Below are 23577 nucleotides of genomic sequence, written 5' to 3'. Positions count from 1 at the left end.
GGGTTGTTTGTTTTTTTCTTGTAAATTTGTTGGAGTTCATTGTAGAGTCTGGATATTAGCCCTTTGTCAGATGAGTAGGTTGCGAAAATTTTCTCCCATTTTGTAGGTTGCCTGTTCACTCTGATGGTAGTTTCTTTTGCTGTGCAGAAGCTCTTTAGTTTAATTAGATCCCATTTGTCAATTTTGGCTTTTGTTGCCATTGCTTTTGGTGTTTTAGACATGAAGTCCTTGCCCATGCCTATGTCCTGAATGGTAATACCTAGGTTTTCTTCTAGGGTTTTTATGGTTTTAGGTCTAACATTTAAGTCTTTAATCCATCTTGAATTGATTTTTGTGTAAGGTGTAAGGAAGGGATCCAGTTTCAGCTTTCTACATATGGCTAGCCAGTTTTCCCAGCACCATTTATTAAATAGGGAATCCTTTCCCCATTTCTTGTTTTTGTCAGGTTTGTCAAAGATCAGATACTTGTAGATATGTGGCATTATTTCTGACGGCTCTGTTCTGTTCCATTGATCTATATCTCTGTTTTGGTACCAGAACCATGCTGTTTTGGTTACTGTAGCCTTGTAGTATAGTTTGAAGTCAGGTAGCGTGATGCCTCCAGCTTTGTTCTTTTGGCTTAGGATTGACTTGGCGATGCGGGCTCTTTTTTGGTTCCATATGAACTTTACAGTAGTTTTTTCCAATTCTGTGAAGAAAATCATTGGTAGCTTGATGGGGATGGCATTGAATCTGTAAATTACCTTGGGAAGGATGGCCATTTTCATGATATTGATTCTTCCTACCCATGAGCATGGAATGTTCTTCCATTTGTTTGTATCCTCTTTTATTTCCTTGAGCAGTGGTTTGTAGTTCTCCTTGAAGAGGTCTTTCACATCCCTTGTAAGTTGGATTCCTAGGTATTTTATTCTCTTTGAAGCAATTGTGAATGGGAGTTCACTCATGATTTGGCTCTCTGTTTGTCTGTTATTGATGTATAAGAATGCTTGTGATTTTTGCACATTGATTTTGTATCCTGAGACTTTGCTGAAGTTGCTTATCAGCTTAAGGAGATTTTGGGCTGAGACAATGGGGTTTTCTAGATATACTATCATGTCATCTGCAAACAGGGACAATTTGACTTCCTCTTTTCCTAATTGAATACCCTTGATTTCCTTCTCCTGCCTAATTGCCCTGGCCAGAACTTCCAACACTATGTTGAATAGGAGTGGTGAGAGAGGGCATCCCTGTCTTGTGCCAGTTTTCAAAGGGAATGCTTCCAGTTTTTGCCCATTCAGTATGATATTGGCTGTGGGTTTGTCATAAATAGCTCTTATTATTTTGAGATATGTCCCATCAATTCCTAATTTATTGAGCGTTTTTAGCATGAAGGGTTGTTGAATTTTGTCAAAGGCCTTTTCTGCATCTATTGAGATAATCATGTGGTTTTTGTCTTTCGTTCTGTTTATATGCTGGATTACATTTATTGATTTGCGTATATTGAACCAGCCTTGCATCCCAGGGATGAAGCCCACTTGATCATGGTGGATAAGCTTTTTGATGTGCTGCTGGATTCTGTTTGCCAGTATTTTATTGAGGATTTTTGCATCAATGTTCATCAAGGATATTGGTCTAAAATTCTCTTTTTTTGTTGTGTCTCTGCCAGGCTTTGGTATCAGGATGATGCTGGCCTCATAAAATGAGTTAGGGAGGATTCCCTCTTTTTCTATTGATTGGAATAGTTTCAGAAGGAATGGTACCAGCTCCTCCTTGTACCTCTGGTAGAATTCGGCTGTGAATCCATCTGGACCTGGACTTTTTTTGGTTGGTAAGCTATTGATTATTGCCACAATTTCAGCTCCTGTTATTGGTCTATTCAGAGATTCAAGTTCTTCCTGGTTTAGTCTTGGGAGGGTGTATGTGTTGAGGAATTTATCCATTTCTTCTAGATTTTGTAGTTTATTTGCATAGAGGTGTTTGTAATATTCTCTGATGGTAGTTTGTATTTCTGTGGGATCGGTGGTGATATCCCCTTTATCATTTTTTATTGCATCTATTTGATTCTTCTCTCTTTTTTTCTTTATTAATCTTGCTAGCGGTCTATCAATTTTGTTGATCCTTTCAAAAAACCAGCTCCTGGATTCATTGATTTTTTGAAGGGTTTTTTGTGTCTCTATTTCCTTCAGTTCTGCTCTGATTTTAGTTATTTCTTGCCTTCTGCTAGCTTTTGAATGTGTTTGCTCTTGCTTTTCTAGTTCTTTTAATTGTGATGTTAGGGTGTCAATTTTGGATCTTTCCTGCTTTCTCTTGTGGGCATTTAGTGCTATAAATTTCCCTCTACACACTGCTTTGAATGCATCCCTGAGATTCTGGTATGTTGTGTCTTGGTTCTCGTAGGTTTCAAAGAACATCTTTATTTCTGCCTTCATTTCGTTATGTACCCAGTAGTCATTCAGGAGCAGGTTGTTCAGTTTCCACGTAGTTGAGCGGTTTTGAGTGAGATTCTTAATCCTGAGTTCTAGCTTGATTGCACTGTGATCTGAGAGACAGTTTGTTACAATTTCTGTTCTTTTACATTTATTGAGGAGAGCTTTACTTCCAAGTATATGGTCAATTTTGGAATAGGTGTGGTGTGGTCCTGAAAAAAATGTATATTCTGTTGATTTGGGGTAGAGAGTTCTGTAGATGTCTATTAGGTCCACTTGGTGCAGAGCTGAGTTCAATTCCTGGGTATCCTTGTTGACTTTCTGTCTCATTGATCTGTCTAATGTTGATAGTGGGGTGTTAAAGTCTCCCATTATTAATGTGTGGGAGTCTAAGTCTCTTTGTAGGTCACTCAGGACTTGCTTTATGAATCTGGGTGCTCCTGTATTGGGTGCATATATATTTAGGATAGTTAGCTCTTCTTGTTGAATTAATCCCTTTACCATTATGTAATGGCCTTCTTTGTCTCTTTTGATCTTTGTTGGTTTAAAGTCTGTTTTATCAGAGACTAGGATTGCAACCCCTGCCTTTTTTTGTTTTCCATTTGCTTGGTAGATCTTCCTCCATCCTTTTATTTTGAGCCTATGTGTGTCTCTGCATGTGAGATGGGTTTCCTGAATACAGCACACTGATGGGTCTTGAGTCTTTATCCAGTTTGCCAGTCTGTGTCTTTTAATTGGAGCATTTAGTCCATTTACATTTAAAGTTAATATTGTTATGTGTGAATTTGATCCTGTCATTATGATGTTAGCTGGATATTTTGCTCGTTAGTTGATGCAGTCTCTTCCTAGTCTCGATGTTCTTTACATTTCCGTATGATTTTGCAGTGGTTGGTACTGGTTGTGCCTTTCCATGTTTAGCGCTTCCTTCAGGAGCTCTTTTAGGGCAGGCCTGGTGGTGACAAAATCTCTCAGCATTTGCTTGTGTGTAAAGTATTTTATTTCTCCTTCATTTATGAAGCTTAGTTTGGCAGGATATGAAATTCTGGGTTGAAAATTCTTTTCTTTAAGAATGTTGAATATTGGCCCCCACTCTCTTCTGGCTTGTAGGGTTTCTGCTGAGAGATCCGCTGTTAGTCTGATGGGCTTCCCTTTGATGGTAACCCGACCTTTCTCTCTGGCTGCCCTTAACATTTTTTCCTTCATTTCAACTTTGGTGAATCTGACAATTATGTGTCTTGGAGTTGCTCTTCTCGAGGAGTATCTTTGTGGCGTTCTCTGTATTTCCTGAATCTGAATGTTGGCCTGCCTTGCTAGATTGGGGAAGTTCTCCTGTATAATATCCTGCAGAGTGTTTTCCAACTTGTTTCCATTCTCCCCGTCACTTTCAGGTACACCAATCAGACGTAGATTTGGTTTTTTCACATAGTCCCACATTTCTTGGAGGCTTTGCTCATTTCTTTTTATTCTTTTTTCTCTAAACTTCCCTTCTCGCTTCATTTCATTCATTTCATCTTCCAGGGCTGATACCCTTTCTTCCATTTGATCGCATCGGCTCCTGAGGCTTCTGCATTCTTCACGTAGTTCTCGAGCCTTGGTTTTCAGCTCCATCAGCTCCTTTAAGCACTTCTCTGTATTGGTTATTCTAGTTATACATTCTTCTAAATTTTTTTCAAAGTTTTCAACTTCTTTGCCTTTGGTTTGAATATCCTCCCGTAGCTCGGAGTAATTTGATCGTCTGAAGCCTTCTTCTCTCAGCTCGTCAAAGTCATTCTCCGTCCAGCTTTGTTCCATTGCTGGTGAGGAACTGCGTTCCTTTGGAGGAGGAGAGGTACTCTGGTTTTTAGAGTTTCCAGTTTTTCTGCTCTGTTTTTTCCCCATCTTTGTGGTTTTATCTACTTTTGGTCTTTGATGATGGTGATGTACAGATGGGTTTTTGATGTGGATGTCCTTTCTGTTAGTTTTCCTTCTAACAGACAGAACCCTCAGCTGCAGGTCTGTTGGAGTACCTGGCCGGCCGTGTGAGATGTCAGTCTGCCCCTGCTGGGGGGTGCCTCCCAGTTAGGCTGCTCGGGGTCAGGGGTCAGGGACCCACTTGAGGAGGCAGTCAGCCCTTTCTCAGATCTCCAGCTGCGTGCTGGGAGAACCACTGCTCTCCTCACAGCTGTCAGACAGGGACATTTAAGTCTGCAGAGGTTACTGCTGTCTTTTTCTTTGTCTGTGTCCTGCCCCCAGAGGTGGAGCCTACAGAGGCAGGCAGGCCTCCTTGAGCTGTGGTGGGCTCCACCCAGTTCAAGCTTCCAGGCTGCTTTGTTTACCTAAGCGAGCCTGGGCAATGGCGGGCGCCCCTCCCCCAGCCTCGCTGCCGACTTGCTGTTTGATCTCAGACTGCTGTGCTAGCAATCAGCGAGACTCCGTGGGCGTAGGACCCTCTGAGCCAGGTGCGGGCTATACTCTCCTGGGGCACCGTTTCCTAAGCCCGTCGGAAAAGCACAGTATTCGGGTGGGAGTGGCCCGATTTTCCAAGTGCCGTCTGTCACCCCTGGAAGGGGAACTCCCTGACCCCTTGCGCTTCCCGAGTGAGGCAATGCCTCGCCCCTGCTTCGGCTGGCGCACGGTGCGCTCACCCACTGACCTGCGCCCACTGTCTGGCACTCCCTAGTGAGATGAACACGGTACCTCAGATGGAAATGCAGAAATCACCCGTCTTCTGCGTCGCTCGCGCTGGGAGCTGTAGACCGGAGCTGTTCCTATTCGGCCATCTTGGCTCCTCCCCCGAGGAATGGATTCTTAATCAACACATCAAAATCATAAAACATGATGAAAGAGAGATAAATATGACTGCATAAACTTATCAAAAGGCCCCTAAAACAGAGGAAACATCAAGTCACAAAGTGGGAGAACAATTACAACACACATAGCCAAAAAAGGATAATGTCCATAACATTAAAAGAAATTTAAAGCAATAATAAAAGACAACCCAATAGAGAAGAAGGAAAATTACATTAGTAGACATTTTACAGAAAGAAGAAAAATAAGCAGCCAACAGCCTTTGAAAAGATGTTCAACTTTATTAGTAATCAGCAATATGCCAACTGAAACCACAGTGAGATACATTTTACACACATTATTAATTGGTAAAATTTAAAGGTGTTATAATACCAAAGATTTGGTGAAGTGATGGTAAACTATGCAACTACTTTAGAAGACCCCTTGGCATAATCTAATGAAGTTTATATACTTCATACACTGCTTCATATACTTCTAGAATCCATCATTTTCATACATAAACTTTAGTGGTTTATAATTGTTAAGTCCTGATGTGTTGGGACAGTCTTTCAGAGCACTTTTCCTGGGATAATTTTTAATAATATCTCTTTGCTTTTCCAAAGTTTTCTGAGTTTGGTGACAAAATTTACACCTTGTTTCCTTTATTTTTAATTTTTATCAAGTTTTTATTACCTCCTTTGATGTAGTCACCTTTTAAAAATGATATATCTCATTGTATTATATATATAATTTACTTTATGCATACCTATTATTGGGGATTAGGTTTTAGTAATTTTGTACTCTTTTATTTTATTTATTTTTGTAGAGGCAGAGTCTCACTATGTTGCCCAGGCTAGTCTTGAACTCCTAGCATCAAGCAATTCTCCTGATACAGCCTCTTAAAACTCTGGGATTACAGGCATGAGCCACTGCACCCAGACTAATTTTGTTGTCTTACACTTTATGTGATCTTTTTTTTTTCCTTCTAAAAATATGCAGGTATGACAAAGCAATTAGACTCAACTTTTATATCAGGTATACATACCCTTGATAAGGTACATATGGCCCTCCTGAGTACTCTGCTTAAGTCAGGCTGATAGTTAAGAAACCTTGAACAGACAGTAATATCTGATAGCTAACATGGGGAATTATCTGACCGAACCATTCTTTCTGCTTTTTTTATTCATCTCTTGGTGATCATATACATCTTTTTGTTTCTCTCAACATCCTAAAACAATTTTTTTCCTTGAGAGACATAAATTTTTTCCAGACTTCCTTAGAAATATTTTAAAAGAGAACCACCCCCAGGGACCACTATCTGAACTTCTAGCTCAGTTAAAATTGTCCTTCAGAATCTCTTGAAAAGTTTCTGCCTATCTCCTTACAAAATTAATTCTGTTTTTCAAAAACAAAGCATTCTTGAAACAAACAAACCAAAATTATAGTAGTCTTGATGCGTTTTATTGCCTATACATTTTTTAGTTATTAGTGTTCCCATATTTTTCATAATAAATGCATTTTTAACCATATTATCACCTATATAGATTATTGTGTCATTTGCTTAAATATAACCTAGTGTTATATCAAGAAATTCATTCTGAGTTAGCACATTGGGGATTGACAATAATTGTAAATAGTGCCACCCTGTAATACTTTAGGGCAATGGTAACCACCCTGTATTAGTAATTCAGAATATGTTTATTTCATCCCAGTAAACTCCATTTATGCAAGATGAGATTTTGCTATTAGTACATCTTCTATCATCCCTTTTATCTTTTCATATTTAAATGCTTACCAAGCTTCTAATTTGCTAATGACAAGAGGATACAATATGTGCTAATGATATAAATACAGTGTTTCCTGGTGCTTGATATACTTTAGTGTAAGTTATCTGTCTTTTGAAAAGCATACTATTTTCCCAGGTCCTAAGACATTTTAGAAATAGAAACAGTAGCTTTGGGTATATGACAACAGTAGAACTGTAGAGTATGCAAACTCTTCAGTGTATATTGTCATAGCAGTCTGAGTTTGTTAAGAATGGTAGGACCTTTATGTCTCTCCACGCTTTAACATTATAGTATGAATATGAGCTGAACTAAATCTGACTGATCAAATCAGTTATGGCCAATTCTGTGTTGAAATAAAGAAAATTCTATTTGTGGAGTGTATAACAGATTTAAAGAATATCGGCAGTTTAAAACAGTTCCTGACCTAATGGAAGAGCTGTGCCTATGGAGGATCAGAACTGTTCAGTTCAGTTTCTGAAGGTTTTGGAGGCTTGTATAAAGGCTATGATTTTATTGATAATTTTGTCCATGTCACAACCCAAGAGGATTAATAAAGAGCTTTTTCATTTTTAAGAAATACAAAGAGTTCCCTTATGCCTTAATTGAAAAAATAATTTGTTTGACAGCAATATAGATTAACACTTCCTTGAGAAACCCTGAGTTTGTTCTAAAAGAGTAGGGTTCCCCACTCCCCACCTTGTTGTATAAAGAAAAAAATCATTCTCCATGTCACTTCAAATGTAAGTTATCCAGTTTGAAAATGATTAAGGAAAGAGGAAAGCATGTTGAAGAGCACTGTGACTCTCTTGAATCACATTTCTAAGAACATGACATCACAACATAATGATTACCTTTTGTGTTATTAGAAAGTGATGGGAAATAGTTGCTGAGTTATGACTGAGATAACCCACCGAAAATTAAGTGTTTCTCATATCAAACTGTCAACTCAAATATCTTATTTATCCCTTTGTTCTTCCTTGGGGAGACTACATGTTGGTGAAGGCATGTGTGGCAATTGAAAAGACTTGGACTGATCTTACCTTCAAGATCGAGCAGTTTTGCTTTATCTGCTAATTACAAGATACCTTCAAATAACTTTTGCTTCAATAGTTCATTTTTTCCCTAATGAGTACATGGAAATTGTGGAAATAGCATTCTGGAGATTAATGTTTTCTTCTGATTCTTTTCCCATCAGTCGGTTCATTATGTTGGACCCTGAAGTGGTGAATAAAAGTGAACATTAGAAGAAAACACCTGACTTGGAGGTGTTTACAATTAAGCCAATAAGAGTAGAGAAAATTGAAATGGCAAAGTTTAATTCTTAGTGCAATGAAGAAAAAATTATTTTGAAAATGACAAATTTCTCCCCACCATAGGCCAGTCTATCAGAAAATATACTGGGTGCCTAATGCTAAACTGAGTTGGTGTTGAGGCGGTCTATCATTAGCATGTTTACTTGATTTGGTCATCTGTCTTTCTACCAAGATGTCTTTCCAGTAAAAGAAGAAAATGGATTGCTGAACTGCTGCTCCTTCTTCCCATCATATAACTTTTATATTGAATCAGCATTTTAAACCTTCATCAAAATGGAAACTTATGATTCAGAGTCTTGTGGGAAAATTCTACCAAATATTATTTTTTGTGTGTATACAAACACGCATGTGCATGCGCACGCGCGCACACACACACACAAACAAGAGTGCCAATCTTATACAAAGTCTTCTAGAAAAAAAAAAAAAGAGTGACTGCATTCCAATGTGTTTATGAGGCCAGCATAACCTTAAAAGCAAAATCTGAGAAGTCAGCATAAGGCAAATATCAGGCTAATCTCATTCATAAACAGAGATACCAAAATTCTAAAACAAGATTAATAAACAGAATCTAGCAATATATGAAAAGGCTATTATATCAGGATCAAATGGAATATAGTCCAGAAATGCAAGAGTATTTACCATTTGTAAATAATTTTTTTAAATTTACAACATTAACAGAATAAAAGAGAAAGGTAGATACAGAAAAATAATTTTATAAAACTTATCTTCCATTCATAATAAAAACTTTAGGAAATTAAGAATGGGGTGGAAGAGTTCCTTAATCTGATTATGGTGCAGATGTACAAAAAGCCTACAGCAAATATCATACTTAAAGAAGAAATGTTGAAAGGTTTCCTCTGAGCTAAAAATGAGAAAGAAAGACCTTATTTCTATTAAAGATTGTTTTGTAGGCAAGGAAAACTAAAAGCTTTTTTTCCCAAGATGGTGAATTATGAATAGCAAGATAGTGCAGAAGATTCAACTCTGTGGGCTTCAATTCAAGAAAGAAAATGGAACTCCACTAGAATCACACTAGAATCGTGAAGGATGCCTCAGATTTTGGGGAGGAGAATGTGGGCAAACAGGCCCCATGATGGCATCTGTTCAATAAACATAAGTGAAGCCCCAGTACGTGAGAGAGTCAGAGAACCTCTCTTTGTGACTCAGCTTTCAACTGGGGATCCAAGCAACCCAGGCCAAGGGAGAGCACTTTGTTTCTCTCAAACCCTGGAGCTAACTTGGGCACACATTTAGAGACTCTGTGAGGGAAAGACACTGGGGAAAGCTGAAGGCATTCCCCAGAACCGGGACAGGCTGCAGGCATTTTCCCAGGCCTGGGACTGAGAGCATGCCACTTTTAATGTGGGTGTGTATAAAGTCAGTGATTCTTTGGCTACTTGGGCAGCTTGGCTGCACAGGCATTTTAGTCTCAGGCCAGAGATTGGAGTGCTTGCTCTGGAGTGAGGTAGGGGATTCTATAGCCAGAATTGTGGAAAGTGCCTCAGCAGCCGACACTGGAAATATGCTCTCCCATGTTGCAGGCCTTGGGTGCGAGGAGAGCTGCTACAGCTGTGGTTTCTCTTGGGAAACTAGACTTGCAGCTGGGGAAGCTTGGTGACCTAAAGCACGTCTTCATGTGCCATTGCTGGGTGTCCTGGTCTGCTCCCCTGAGATGGGGGTACAGTGAGCCCTCTGCTCCACCTTCCAGCATATCTAGAGGCATTTAGAGCACTCACTTGCCTGGAGGTCCAGCTCAGGCAGCTGCCTTTTCGTTCCTGGGCACAGATCATGCTATAGAGGAACTCTCATCACTCCATGCTTCAGCAGATCTCCTGGCATTCAGAGTACCCACTTGCCTGGTTTAGTAGGCTAAGTAGCCCCAAACCTCCTGTGCAGAGATACTGGTGCAGGGGAGCTCTTTCCCACTCCATGCCCAGGCAGATCTTCAGGCATTCATTCAGAGGACCTGCTCACCTGGGTCAACAGCCTGAACTGCCCCACTCTTCCTGCACAGAGATTGTGGTGCAGCAGGACCCTCTCTACTTTATGGTCAGGCAGATCTACAGGCTTTCAGGGGATCTACTTGCCTGGACCTGCAACCTAAACCACTCCATCCTTCCTGTGCCAAGATCATGGTGCAACTGTGCCTTCTTTGCTCCAGGCAATTGGAGCAACCACTCACCAAGATAAGCAGCCTGAGCTGGCCCATCCTTCCTTTGCAGAAATTGTTGTGAAGCTGGGCCCTCTATGCTTCATTTCCAGGCATCCCACTCTCCTAGGTTAGGCCTTTAGGCTACCCATACTCCCCATGCAGAGAAACTGGGGCTGAGGAGGTCTCCCAGTTCCACACCTAGGCACACTTCTGCATGATTGGTGGCTGCCCATGGGATTCTCCCTTGGTGCTGGTGTTTTTGCCTGCCATTATGGGACCTATAGGTGGGTCTGCCTTGTTTGTGTATGTTGTTCTTCTGTCTACCTGGGGCTGAATAGGGAGCTCATTGTTCATTCCTCAGATCAGCCCATTGCCTTATGTAATAGAGAGCTTCTCCCACTAAACAAGGATCAAGTAAATACCCAGCTGCATTGGCTATGGCTGGCTCTCACCCATAAATGCCATTTGGTACCTTGTAGGTCAAACTGCACAGCCCAATATAATATCTGTCAAAAGAAGTGAGTAGGGCTGTAGAAGCGAAGCCAAAAGACACAACACAGCATTCTCTATGTCACACTCTCTAGGGAAGGAGAAAAAGGGAAAGAAAAATAAGCAATAATATTATAGGGAAAGAAAGAAAGCAAAAGAAAAAATTCTACCTGCATGAAAATCATTACAAAAATTAAAAATGTCATCATCCCCAGATGAGAAGGAACCAGCATAAGAATTCTGACACCATAAAAAATCTGAGTGTAGTCACACCACCAAGGGATCACACTAGATCTCCAGCAATGGTCTGTATTAGTCTGTTCTCACACTGCTATAAAGAAAGACATACCTGAAAGTGAGTAATTTATAAAGAAAAGAGATTTAACTAGCTCATGGTTCTGTAAGCTGTACAGGCTTCTGTTTCTGGGGAGGCCTCAGGAAACTTACAATCATGGCAGAAGGTGAAGAGGAAACAAGCATGTCTTAAATGGCAGGAACAGGAAGAAGAGAGAGGGAGGAGGTTCTACACACTTTCAAACAAGCAGATCTTGGGAGAACTCTATTATGAGACAGCACTGGGGGAAAGGTGCCTAACCATTAGAAACAACTCTAATGATCCAATCACCTCCCACCAGGCCCCATCTCCAACATTGGGGATTATAATTCAAAATGAGATTTGGATGGGGATACAGAACCAAACCCTATCATTCTGCCCCTGGCCCCTCCCAAATCTCATGTTCTTCTCACATTGCAAAATATAATCATCCCTTCTAAGCAGTCCCCCAGGTCTTAATTCATTTCAGCATTAACACAGAAGTGCAATCTAAAGTCTCATGTGAGACAAGGAAAGTCCCTTTCACCTATGAGCCTGTAAAATCAAAACAAGTTAGTTATTTCCAAGGTACAATGGGGGGTATAGGCATTGGGTAAATATTCCCTTTTGAAAAAACATAAATCAGCCAAAACAAAGGGGCTACAAACCCCATGCAAGTCCAAAACCCGGCAGGGAAGTCATTAAATCCCAAAGCTCCAAAATAATCTTCTTTGACTCCATGTCTCATATCCAGGCCACACTGATCCAAAGGGTGGGCTCCTAAGGCCTTAGGCAACTCTGCCCCATGGCTCCATGGGGTACAGCCTTTGCACCTGCTTTCATGGGCTGGTATTGAGCACCCGTAGCTTTTCCAGGCATGTGATACAAGCTGCCAGTGGATCAACCATTCTATGGTCTGGAGGATGGTGGCCCTCTCCTCACAGCTACACTAGGCAGTGCTCCGTGGGAACTCTGTGTGTGGTCTCCAATCCCACATTTTCCCTCTTCACTTTCCCAGTAGAGGTTCTCCATAAGGACTCTGCCCCTTCAGCAGACTTCTGCCTGGACATCCAGGCATTTATATACATCCTCTGAAATCTAAGTGGAGACTCCTAAGCCTCAACTCTTGCCCTCTGCACACCTGAAGGCTAAATGCCACATGAAAACCTTGGCTTAAATGCCACATGAAAACCTTGGCTTGTGGCTTGCACCCTCTCAAGCAGTGGCCTGAAATGTATCTGGGATCCTTTTAGCCACAGTTGGAGCTGGAGTGGCTGGGACACAGGGAGCAGTGTCCTGAGGTTGTGCAGGGCAATGGAGCCCTGGGCCTTGCCCATGAAACCACTCTTCCCTCCTAGGCCTCCAGGCCTGTGATGGAGGAAGGGTTTGGTGGTTGGGGGGCCTGCCATGCAGGTCTTTGAAATACCTTCCAGTCATTTTCCCCATTGTATTGGCTACTAACATTGGGCTCCTCTTTACTTAGGCAAATTTCTGCAGAAGGATTTAATTGCTTACCTGAAAATGGGATTTTCTTTTCTACCTTATGGCCAGGCTGCAAATTTTTTGAACTTTTATGCTTTGCTTCCCTTTTATATATAAATTGCAGTTTCAGATCATTTCTTTGCTTATGGAAATGAGTATAGGCTTTTAGATGCAGCCAGGTTACGTTTTGAACATGCTTAGAAATTTCTTCTGCCAGATACCCTAAATCATCTCTCTGAAGTTCAAATTCCCACAGATCTCTAGAGCACGGGCACAATATTGCCAGTCTGTTTACTAAAGCACAGCAAGAGTGTTCTTTACTCCAGTCCCCAATAAGTTTCTCATCTCCATCTGAGACCTCCTGAGCCTGGACTTCACTGTCCCTTTTACTCTCAGCATTTTGGTTGCAACCATTTAACAAAACTCCAGGAAGTTCCAAAGTCTCCCTCATCTCCTTTGTCTTTTTCTGAGCCCTCCAAACTGTTCCAACCTCTGCCCATTATTCAGTTCCAAAGTTGCTTCCATATTCTCAGGTATCTTTATAGCAATGCCCTACCTCTCTGGTAGTAATTTTCTGTATTAGTCTGTTCTTGCAATGCTATAAAGAAATAACTGAAACTGGGTAATTTATAAAGAAAAGAGGTTTAATTAGCTAATGATTTTGCAGGACAGGTTTCTGCTTCTGAGGAGGCTTCAGAAAACTTCCAGTCACGGTGGAAGGGGAATGGGAAGCAAGCATGTCTTATGTAAGGGGAGCAGGAGGAAGGGGGACAGGTGCTACAAACTTTTAAACAAGCAGATCTCAGGAGAACTCTATCACAAGACAGAACTAGAATGATGGTGCTAAATCATTAGAAACCACACCTATGATCCAACCACCTTCCACCAGATCCCACTGCCAACATTAGGGATAACAATTCAACATGAGATTTGGGTGGGGACACAGAGCCAAACCATATCAGGTCCCTAACCAAAATGGAAACTCAGAAATAACAAATGAAAAATTCAAAGTGTGGATTACAAGGAAGCTCAATGAGATGCAAGACAAGGTTGAAAATCAACACAAACTCCTAAAGCAATCCAGGAAATAGAGGAAGAGACGAGTATCTTAAAAAGACATCAATCAGAGCTTCTGGAGTTGAAAAACTCACTTAAGGAATTTCAAAATTCAATTGAAAGCTTTATGTATAAATTAGACCAAGCAAAGAAAAAATTTTATGGCTTGAATGCCAGTCTTCAGAACTAAGCCAGTCAAACAAAAATAAAGAAAAAAGCATTTTAAAAAATGAACAGATTTGACAAATATGGGATTATGTAAAGTGACCAAACCTATGAATTATTGGCATTCTTGAGAGAGAAGGAGAAAAAGTAAACAACTTGGTAAACATATTTGAGGGAATAATTAAAGAAAATTCCCCTAATCTTGCCAGAGAATAAGACATCCAGATACAGGAAATCCACAGAACACGTGTGAGATACTATACAAAATGAACATCACCAAGGCATATGTAGTCACCAGATTGTCCAATGTCAACATCAAAGAAAAAAATCTTAAAGGCAGCTAGAGAAAAGATCAGATCACATACAAAGGGAACCCTATCAGACTTCTAACAACAAGACTTCTCAGCAGAAGCCCCACAAGCCAGAAGACATTGGGGCCTATTTTCAGCATTCTTAAAGAGAATAAATTTCAACCAAGAATTTCATATCCTGCCAAACTAAGTTTCATCAGTGAAGGAGAAATAAAATCTTTTCCAGACAATACGCTCTAAGGGAATTCATTACTGCTAAGTGAGCCTTACAAGAGATCCTTAAGAGACTTCTAAACATGGAATTGAAAGAATAATAGCAGGCACCATAAAAACACACTGAAGAAAATAGCCTGCAGATCCTATAATGCAACCAGACTATAGAAACTACAAAGCAACCAAATAAAAACTTCAATATGATAAAAATCTTACATATCAATATTAACCTTGATTGTATATGGTCTCAATGCCCCCACTCCAAAGGCACAGAGTGGCAAATTGAATAAAAAAGCAAGACCTATCTCTCTGCTGTCTTCAAGAGACCCATCTCAAATGACACATATAGGCTTAAAGCTGGAAAGACCTGTTAAGAAAATGGAAAACGAAACAGAGCAGGGGTCACTATTTATGTATCAGATAAAATAGACTTTAAACCAAAAACAGTAAAAAAAATTAAAGAAGGAAATTACTTAATGATAAAAGGTTCAGTTCATCAGGAAGTCTTAACTACCCTAAATATACATGCTCCCAGCATGTATATTTATATACATATACATGTATATAATACATATATAATACATATAATATATATAATATATAATATAATATAATAATATTATATATTATATATAACATATAATATATATAATAGATATATAATATATAATATATAATATATTATATCTATTATATCTATTATAATATTATAATATATAATTCATATATATTATATATATATACATGCTCCTAGCATGTATATTATAAACCTAGGTTTATAAAACAAGTACTTCTAGACCTCTGAAAAGACTTAGCCACACAATAATAGTGGGAGACTTCAGCAACCCACTGACGGCATTAGTCAGATCATCAAGACAGAAAACTCACAAAGAAATTCTGGACTTCAATTCGACACTTGACCAATTGGAGCTAATAGGCATCTACAGAATACTCATCAACCACAGAATGTACATCTGCACATGGAACACACATTAAGCTCAATTACATGCTTAGTCATAAAGTAAGTCTCAATAAATCCCAAACAATTAAAATCATACCAACCTTAATCTCAGACCACAGTGGGATAAAAATAGAACCCAACATCAGGAAGATCTCCCGAAACTGCAAAATTACATGGAAATTAAACAACTTGCTTCTGTATGATTTTGGGTAAACAATGAAATTAAGGAAGAAATCAAATAATGAAAACAGAGACACAATATACCAAAATCTCCTGGATGCAGCAAAAGCAGTGTTAAGAGGAAAGTTTATAGCACTAAATGCCTATTTCAAAACGTTAGAAAGATTTCCATTTAACAATCTAACATCACTCTTAGTGGAACTATAAAAACAAGAACAAATTAACCCCAAAACTAACAGAAGAAAAGAAATAAATAAAATCAGAGCAGAGCCAAATGACATCGAGACCCAAAAATTCATACAGAGAATCGACAAAACCAACAATTCTTCTTTGAAAGGATAAACAAGATCTATAGACCACTAACTAAATTAACAAAGAAACAAACGGAGACCAAAATAAGCAAAACCAGAAAACAACAAAGGTGACATTACAACTAATCCCACAGAAATCTAAATGATCCTCAGAGAGTATTACAAACAACTCTATGCACATTACCTAGGAAATCTAGAGAAAATAGATAAATTCCTGGAAACATATAAATTCCCATGATTGAGTCAGGACAGAATTGAAACCCTGAGTAGACCAATATTGAGTTCTGAAATTGAATCAGTAATAAACCTATCAACCAAAAAAGCCCTGGACCAGATGGAATCATAGCCAAATTCTACCAGATATGCAAAGAAAACCTGGAGCCAATTCTATTGAAACTATTCCAAAAAAGTTGAAGAGGCCGGACTCCTCCCTAATGCATTCTATGAAGCCAACATCTCCCTGATATCAAAATCTGGCAGAGATACAGGGTCAAAAAACTAACTACTGGGCACTATACTCCCTACCTGGGTGATGAGATCAATCATACCCCCAGACCTCAGCATCACATAATATACTCATGTAACCAATGTGTACATACACCTTCTGAATCTAGAATAAAAATTGAAATTATAAAAATGCATAAAAAAATTAAAAGCTACTGGGATTTGAAAGAAATGGAAATTTTGTTTTTAGTGATATGATTGCATACATCAAAAACTCAAAACAGTCTACAGACAGAATGTTATAATTAATAAGTTAATTTATGAAGTTTCTGTGTACAAGGTCATATACAAATTTTCATATATTGCTATATAGCTAGACAAGTTAGAAAATAAAATGCAAAGATGACTATTTACAGTAGCATCTTGGCTATTGATATGGTTTGGCTGTGTCCCCACCCAAATCTCATCTTGAATTCCCATGTGTTGTGGGAGAGACCCGGTGGGAAGTAATTGAGTCATGGGGGCAGATCTTTTCCATGCTGTTCTCATGATAGTAAGTCTCACGAGATCTCATGGTTTCTATAAGGGGGAGTTTTTGTGAACAAGTTCTCTTTTTGCCTGCTGCCATCCATGTAGTATGTGACTTGCTTCTCTGTGACTTCCACCATGATTGTGAGGCTTCCCCAGCCACGTGGAACTCTAAGTCCAATTAAAACTCTTTCTTTTGTAAATTGCCCAGTCTCGGGTATGTCTTTATCAGCAGCGTGAAAATGGACTAATCCAGTAAATTGGTACAAGTAGAGTGTTGTGTTGCTGAAAAGACACCCAAAAATGTGGAAACGACTTTGGAACTGGGTAACAGACAGAGGTTGGAACAGTTTGGAGTACTCAGAAGAAGACAGGAAAATATGGGAAAGTTTGAACTTCCTAGAGGCTTGTTGAATGACTTTGATTAAAATGCTGATAATGATATGGACAATGAAATCCAGGCTGAGGTAGTCTCAGATGGAGATGAGGAACTTTTTGGGAACTGTTGCAAACATGACTCCTGTTATGTTTTAGCAAAGAGACTGGCAGCATTTTGCCCCACCCTAGAGATTTGTGGAACTTTGAGCTTGAGAGAGATGATTTAGGGTATCCAGTGGAAGAAATTTCTAAGCAGCAAAGCATTCCAGAGGTGACTTGCGTGCTGATAAAGTCATTCAGTTTCATAAGCGAAGAAGAGCATAAAGATTTGGAAAATTTGCAGCCTGACAATGTGATAGAAAAAAAAATCCCATTTTGTAAGGAGAAATTCAACCTGGCTGCAGAAATTTGTGTAAGTAATGAGGAGCCGAATGTTAATCTCCAAGACAATGGGGAAAATGTCTCCAGAGCATGTCAGAGGTCTTCATGGCAGCCCTTCCCATCACAGGCCCAGAGGCCTAGGAGAAAGTGGTTTCATGGACCAGGCCCAGGGTCCCCATGCTGTGTGAAGTCTAGGGACTTGGTGCCCTGCATCCCAGTCACTCCATTTGTGACTAAAACGGGCCACAGTACAGTGCGGGCTGTTGCCTCAGAGGGTGGAAGCCCCAAGCCTTGGCAGCTTCCATGTGGTGCTGAGCATGCCAGTGCACAGAAGTCAAGAATTGAGGTTTAGGAACGTCTGCCTAGATTTCAGAAGATGTGTGGAAATGCCTGGATGCCCAGGCAAAAAAGTTTGCTACTGGGATGGGGCTCTCATGGAGAACCTCTGTAGGGCAGTGAGGAAGGGAAATGTGGGGTCAGATTCCCCACACAGAGTTTCTACGAAGACACTGCCTAGTGAAGCTGTGAGAAGAGGGCCACCATCCTCCAGACCCCAGAATGGTAGATCCACTGATAGCTTGCACTGTGTGCCTGGAAAAGCCTCAGACACTCAATGCCAGCCTGTGAAAGGAGTCAGGAGGGAGGCTGTACTCTGCCAAGCCACAAGGGCAGAGCTGCCCAAGACCATGGGAACCCACCTCTTGCATCAGCGAGACCTGGGTGTGAGACATGGAGTCAAAGGAGGTCATTTTGGAGCTTCAAGATTTGACTGCCTCACTGGACTTTGGACTTGCATGGGTCCTATAGCCCCTTTGTTTTGGCCAATGTCTGCTATTTGGAATGGCTGTATTTATGCAATGCCTGTACCCCCATTGTATCTAGGAAGTAACTAGCTTGGTTTTGATTTTACAGGCTCATAGGCAGAAGGGATTTGCTTTGTCTCAGATGAGATTTTGGACTGTGGACTTTTGAGTTAATGCTGAAATGAGGTAAGACTTTGGGAGACTGTTGGGAAGGCATGATTGGTTTTGAAATGTGAGGACATGAGGTTGGGGAGGGGCCAGAGGTGGACTGATATGGTTTGGCTGTGTCCCTACCTAAGTCTCATCTTGAATTCCCATGTGTTGTCGGGGGGACCCAGTGGGAGGTAAATGAATCATGGGTAGGTCTTTCCCATGCTGTTCTTGTGATAGTGAGTAAGTCTCATTAGATCTGATGATTATCATAAGGGGGAGTTTCCCTGAACAAACTCTGTCTCTTGGCCTGCTGCCATCCATGTAAGACATGACTTGCTCCTCCTTGCATTCCCTTCCCCAGCCATGTAAGTCCAATTAAACCTCTTTCTTTTGCAAATTGCCTAGTCTCAAGTATGTCTTTATCAGCAGCATGAAAATGGACTAATACAGCTATAAATTAAATAAAACTTATGTAAGGCTTCTTCAATCTGTAAAGCATTATTGACATAAAGACATATATTGATGGAAGTATATACCAGGTTCATTGATTAGAGGTTGCAATATGATACGGATGTTACTTCTCCTCTAATTCATGTATGGATTTAAATCCCAACAGAAATATCAGCAGTTTGTTTTTTTAAATGTAAGTTAACAAGCTTACATTTAATTCTAAAATTTATGTGGCAATGCAAAGGGCTAAGAATATCAAAAATACTCTTAAAGCAGAAGAAAAATATGGACTACTTGTGGTATGAAATATTTGGGTTAAAAGCCACAATAGTTGATGGTAGATCAATAGAGCAGAATAAAGGGTCTAAAACCAGATATACGCAATCATGAATGCTAAATTTATCATAAAGTTTGCAGTATAGAAAAGAGATAAAACAATTGATAGATGGTGCTGGGTTAACTGAATATTCATATGGGAAAAAATGAAAGTTGACCTCTAGCTTACATCATAATTAATCATTAAGTCTACTTGGATAGTAAATCTAAATATAAATAGTAAACAAAAACAATTTCTAGAACATATCAAAAAAGGTCTTTATGATCTCGGCATAAGGAAAGATTTCTCAACAAAAAGCACTAACAGTAAAGAAAATATTAGTAGGTTGGACTAAATTAAAATGAAGAAGTTCTAATTATCAGAAGACACTATAAAGAAAGTGAAAGGGCAGACCACACAATAGAAGATATTTGCAATACATGCAGTTGACAAAAGTCTTGTTCCCAAAATGCAGAAAGAATTTCTAAAAATCAGTAAGAAAAAGCTATAGATAATCCAATAGATCAGCAGAACCCTGAGGAAGCACTTCACAAAAGAGGATCTTCAAATGGTCAATAAACATCTGAAAAGGAGCTCAGCTTTTTGAGTCATCAGGGAAACAAAAACTAAATCCACTCATGCCACTACACATTCAACAAAATGGCTAAAATTTAAAAAGACTGATGCAGAGCAATAGGAATGCTTTATACCCTGCTCATAGAAGTTTAAGTTGATAAAACCCAGCTTGGGAAATTGCTTAACTCTATCTACTAAAGTTGTACATATCCATAACTTATTACCTAATATTTCCACTTTCAGGAATATCATCAATAGAAATTTGACACAAAAATACATATATAAGAATGTTTATGGTAGCATTATTCACAGGGCACAGGCTGGGAAGAACTAATGTTTGACAACAGTAAGATGGATAAATAAATTAATGCATATTATACACCTAAACACTATATCCAAATATAAGTGAACTTCAGTTACATGCAATCAATTTCAAAAGTTAGAAGACACAAAAGGATATATATAGTTTATTCCATTTATATAACGATTGAAAATAGGTAAATGGTGTTAAAATCAGGATAGTTGTTACCTTTGGGGAAAAGGGATTTGGAGGGGAAAAGAGTAGACTTCTGGGGTGCTGGGAACATTTTCCTCCTTGACATGAGAGGTGTTTATACATATGTGTGCATATGTGTTATTCAGAATCTGAACCAATTCTCTCCAATGCCAATACTCATCTGCTGGTCCAAGCCACCGTAATCATCACAATTTCTCATTCTCTTATCTCATGTGGCAATAGCTTTTTGATTTTTTCTCTGATTTTACTCTTGATCCCCTTTAACGTGTTCTCAACACAGTAATCAGATGCTTCTTGTAAAATTAAGTCAAGTCATATGAATCTCCTGCTCAAAGTCCTGCAATAGCTCTAGATTACACACAGAATAAAAGCCAAGGTCCTTATAACCACCAATAAGACCTGCGTTCTGGTTCCCAATGACTTCTGTGTAGTCACTCCTTATTACTCTGCCTGCATTTCCCCTATACCGCAGTGCCCTTTTTCCAGTTCCTGGAATATGCCAGTGTTATTTTTCCTTAAAGCCTTTGCAGTGCAGTTTCTCTAGTTTGCCATGTTCTTTCTCAAGATGTCTGCAGGCTAACTGCTCCCACTAAATCTCTTTCTGATGTCACCTTTTCATGATGCCCAGTATCATCACTCTTATTTGAATGGCAACTTGCCCCACCCCCATCAGCTCTCCCAGCTCCCCTTACCCTGCCTTCATTCTTTTTAAAAAATATAACAGTGATGTTCTTCTAACATACTACATTATGCTTTTATTTGAAATTCTTATTGCTTTTCTCTCTTTTCTTAGATACAGCAATACATTTATTATATGTCACTTTCCAAAGGGCTTCTTGTTTTCCTCAGCCATACATCTCAAGCACTTAGAATATCATAGGTGCTCACAACAGATATTTGTTGAATGAACAAATAACCAAATTTATTGAATTCCTAATATGTAAACCGAATTCTGCTGGGCACTAAGAGTGTAATGCTGAGCGAAACCAGAAATAGATACTGCTGTCATAGAGCTTTGCCAATTTGAGAGACAGTTAGCAGATGATAACATAAGTAAATGCTTAGCTACAAAGTGTATTAAGAGCTAAGCATGATTGGAGAACATACAATTGAGAAATTTATCTCAGTTAGAAGGTGCCTCCTCTATGGGCTGGATCCTGCCAAAGGGTAGGAACTATATCGGAGCCATCTTTGTGCTATCAGTCCAATCCACTATGGCAATAATAGTCAATTAATTTCTATTGCACAATATTAAATCTATTCAGGTAAGCCCCCCATATTACATAGATAAAAATTATTTAAATTATTCTTCAAAATGAGCCATTCATTTTCACCTTGCCATGAACGTAAGTGAAGTTTATATTTACAATATGCCTGGTCAAACATATATTCATATGAGAAAAATTATAGGCAATAACTGTAAAAACACATTTTAAACTGGAATATCATAGAATCTCAGATATCAGTATTACTACCAAAATAATACTAATGGAAAATATTTGTATTTTAAACTAAACTTCATGATACCTTTAGGAACTATAGGCAGAATTTGAATTTTTAAAAATAGGATACAATGGCAAGTTTATTTGATGAGTTGGACCACATAAAACACAGTTAATTTGTTTTCTGAGATATGTCCTAATTTCACAGGTTGTTGCAAGCTTTTTAAGGGAAGAAATTTTAATAACTAATTTTTGAATTACTATTTATTTAGTACATGTTATTGGGGCTTGAGTTCACAGGAATATTAAAGACCTATGGTAACAATTAGGAAAAGAGCCAAGAGTATATCAGAATGCTGGTATTTACCTTAAGCAAAAGGGATATAATGCTCCCCTGAGATATCTGTTTTATGTAGGCCAAAGGCTTATACACTGATTTTCTATTTAAATCAGAAACCCAGAGAATTGAGTGTTTAAAACAACAACAAAATAACCCTTATTGACTGCTGCTTGAGGCACTTTACATATATTAACTTATTTAAAAGTCAATGATTATTATTAACTCAAATTTACAGGGTAGACCCTGAGGCTCAGAGAGAAAATTATCTCTTCCTAGGAGTGGGACATATTTGAGATACCATATTAACATTGGAATATTTCAGAGAGGCAGTGGAATGGAGCAAAAAAGTATGGCTGTGGAATCAGAGAGATTCACATGAGAATACTCACTGCCACTAATTCCCTGCGAATCCTTGGGCAAATCATTTAATCTCTAAGAATTGAAGTTTTCTCATCTAAAAAATGGGATAAAATCATATATTCCACTTATTTTATTTATGCTATTTCTATCCACACGGGCTTTGAATTGGGTATCAAGACCATTAGACTAAGGTAGGTCTTCTAACACCAACATCAGATTATGCAATAACCTTACTTTCCTTTTTCCCTTCCTTGTTCTCTTCCCTGCTTTTCTCCTTTCCTTTCTTTCTTCCTTCCTTCTTTTCTAAATAGCTACCATTTGTTACACACCTTCTTCAGGTCAAGTACTTTGCATACATATATTAAGCTTTTCTTTTTTTTTCTTTTCATCTTTCTTTTATTATTTTTTTCAGTTAATGTTTTCATCCATCTGTTGAAAGGGGTTTGGCAACCCTAAATTACAGACGAGATAGGCATGGGTCTGGTATAGGTTGTCATTGCAAGTCATACAGGAGTGCTTAGACCACATACTTCAAGTAATAAAAAGCTAGAACAAGGTTAATCTACACATGAAAGGAACATATTCGTTTATGAGTTTTGTTATAATACTTGGGGTTCAGTGTGGACAAAGTATTTGGGGAGAATGTTGTTAAAGTTGGGGTGAGGGGTTGGAAGGCAACAATGGCTGCTATTTATGCATGTGTCAGGAACTGTGGCAAGAACTTTTTATGCATGACCTCTCAGCAACTCTGTTTATTTATTTATTTTTAAAATTTTTAATTTTTGTAGGTTTTTGGGGGAACAGGTGGTATTTGGTTACATGAATAAGTTATTTAGTGGTGATCTATGAGATTTTGGTGTACCCATCACCCGAGCAGTATACACTTAACCCAACATGTAGTGTTTTTTACCTCACCCCCTTCACACCCTTTCCCCCTGAGTCCCCAAATTCCACTATGTAATTCTTATGACTGCATCCTCATAGC

The sequence above is a fragment of the Pongo abelii genome, chromosome 4, assembly GCF_028885655.2.
Source record: "Pongo abelii isolate AG06213 chromosome 4, NHGRI_mPonAbe1-v2.0_pri, whole genome shotgun sequence".
NCBI classification, from domain to species: Eukaryota; Metazoa; Chordata; class Mammalia; order Primates; family Hominidae; genus Pongo; species Pongo abelii.
This window is presented reverse-complemented; position numbering follows the sequence as displayed.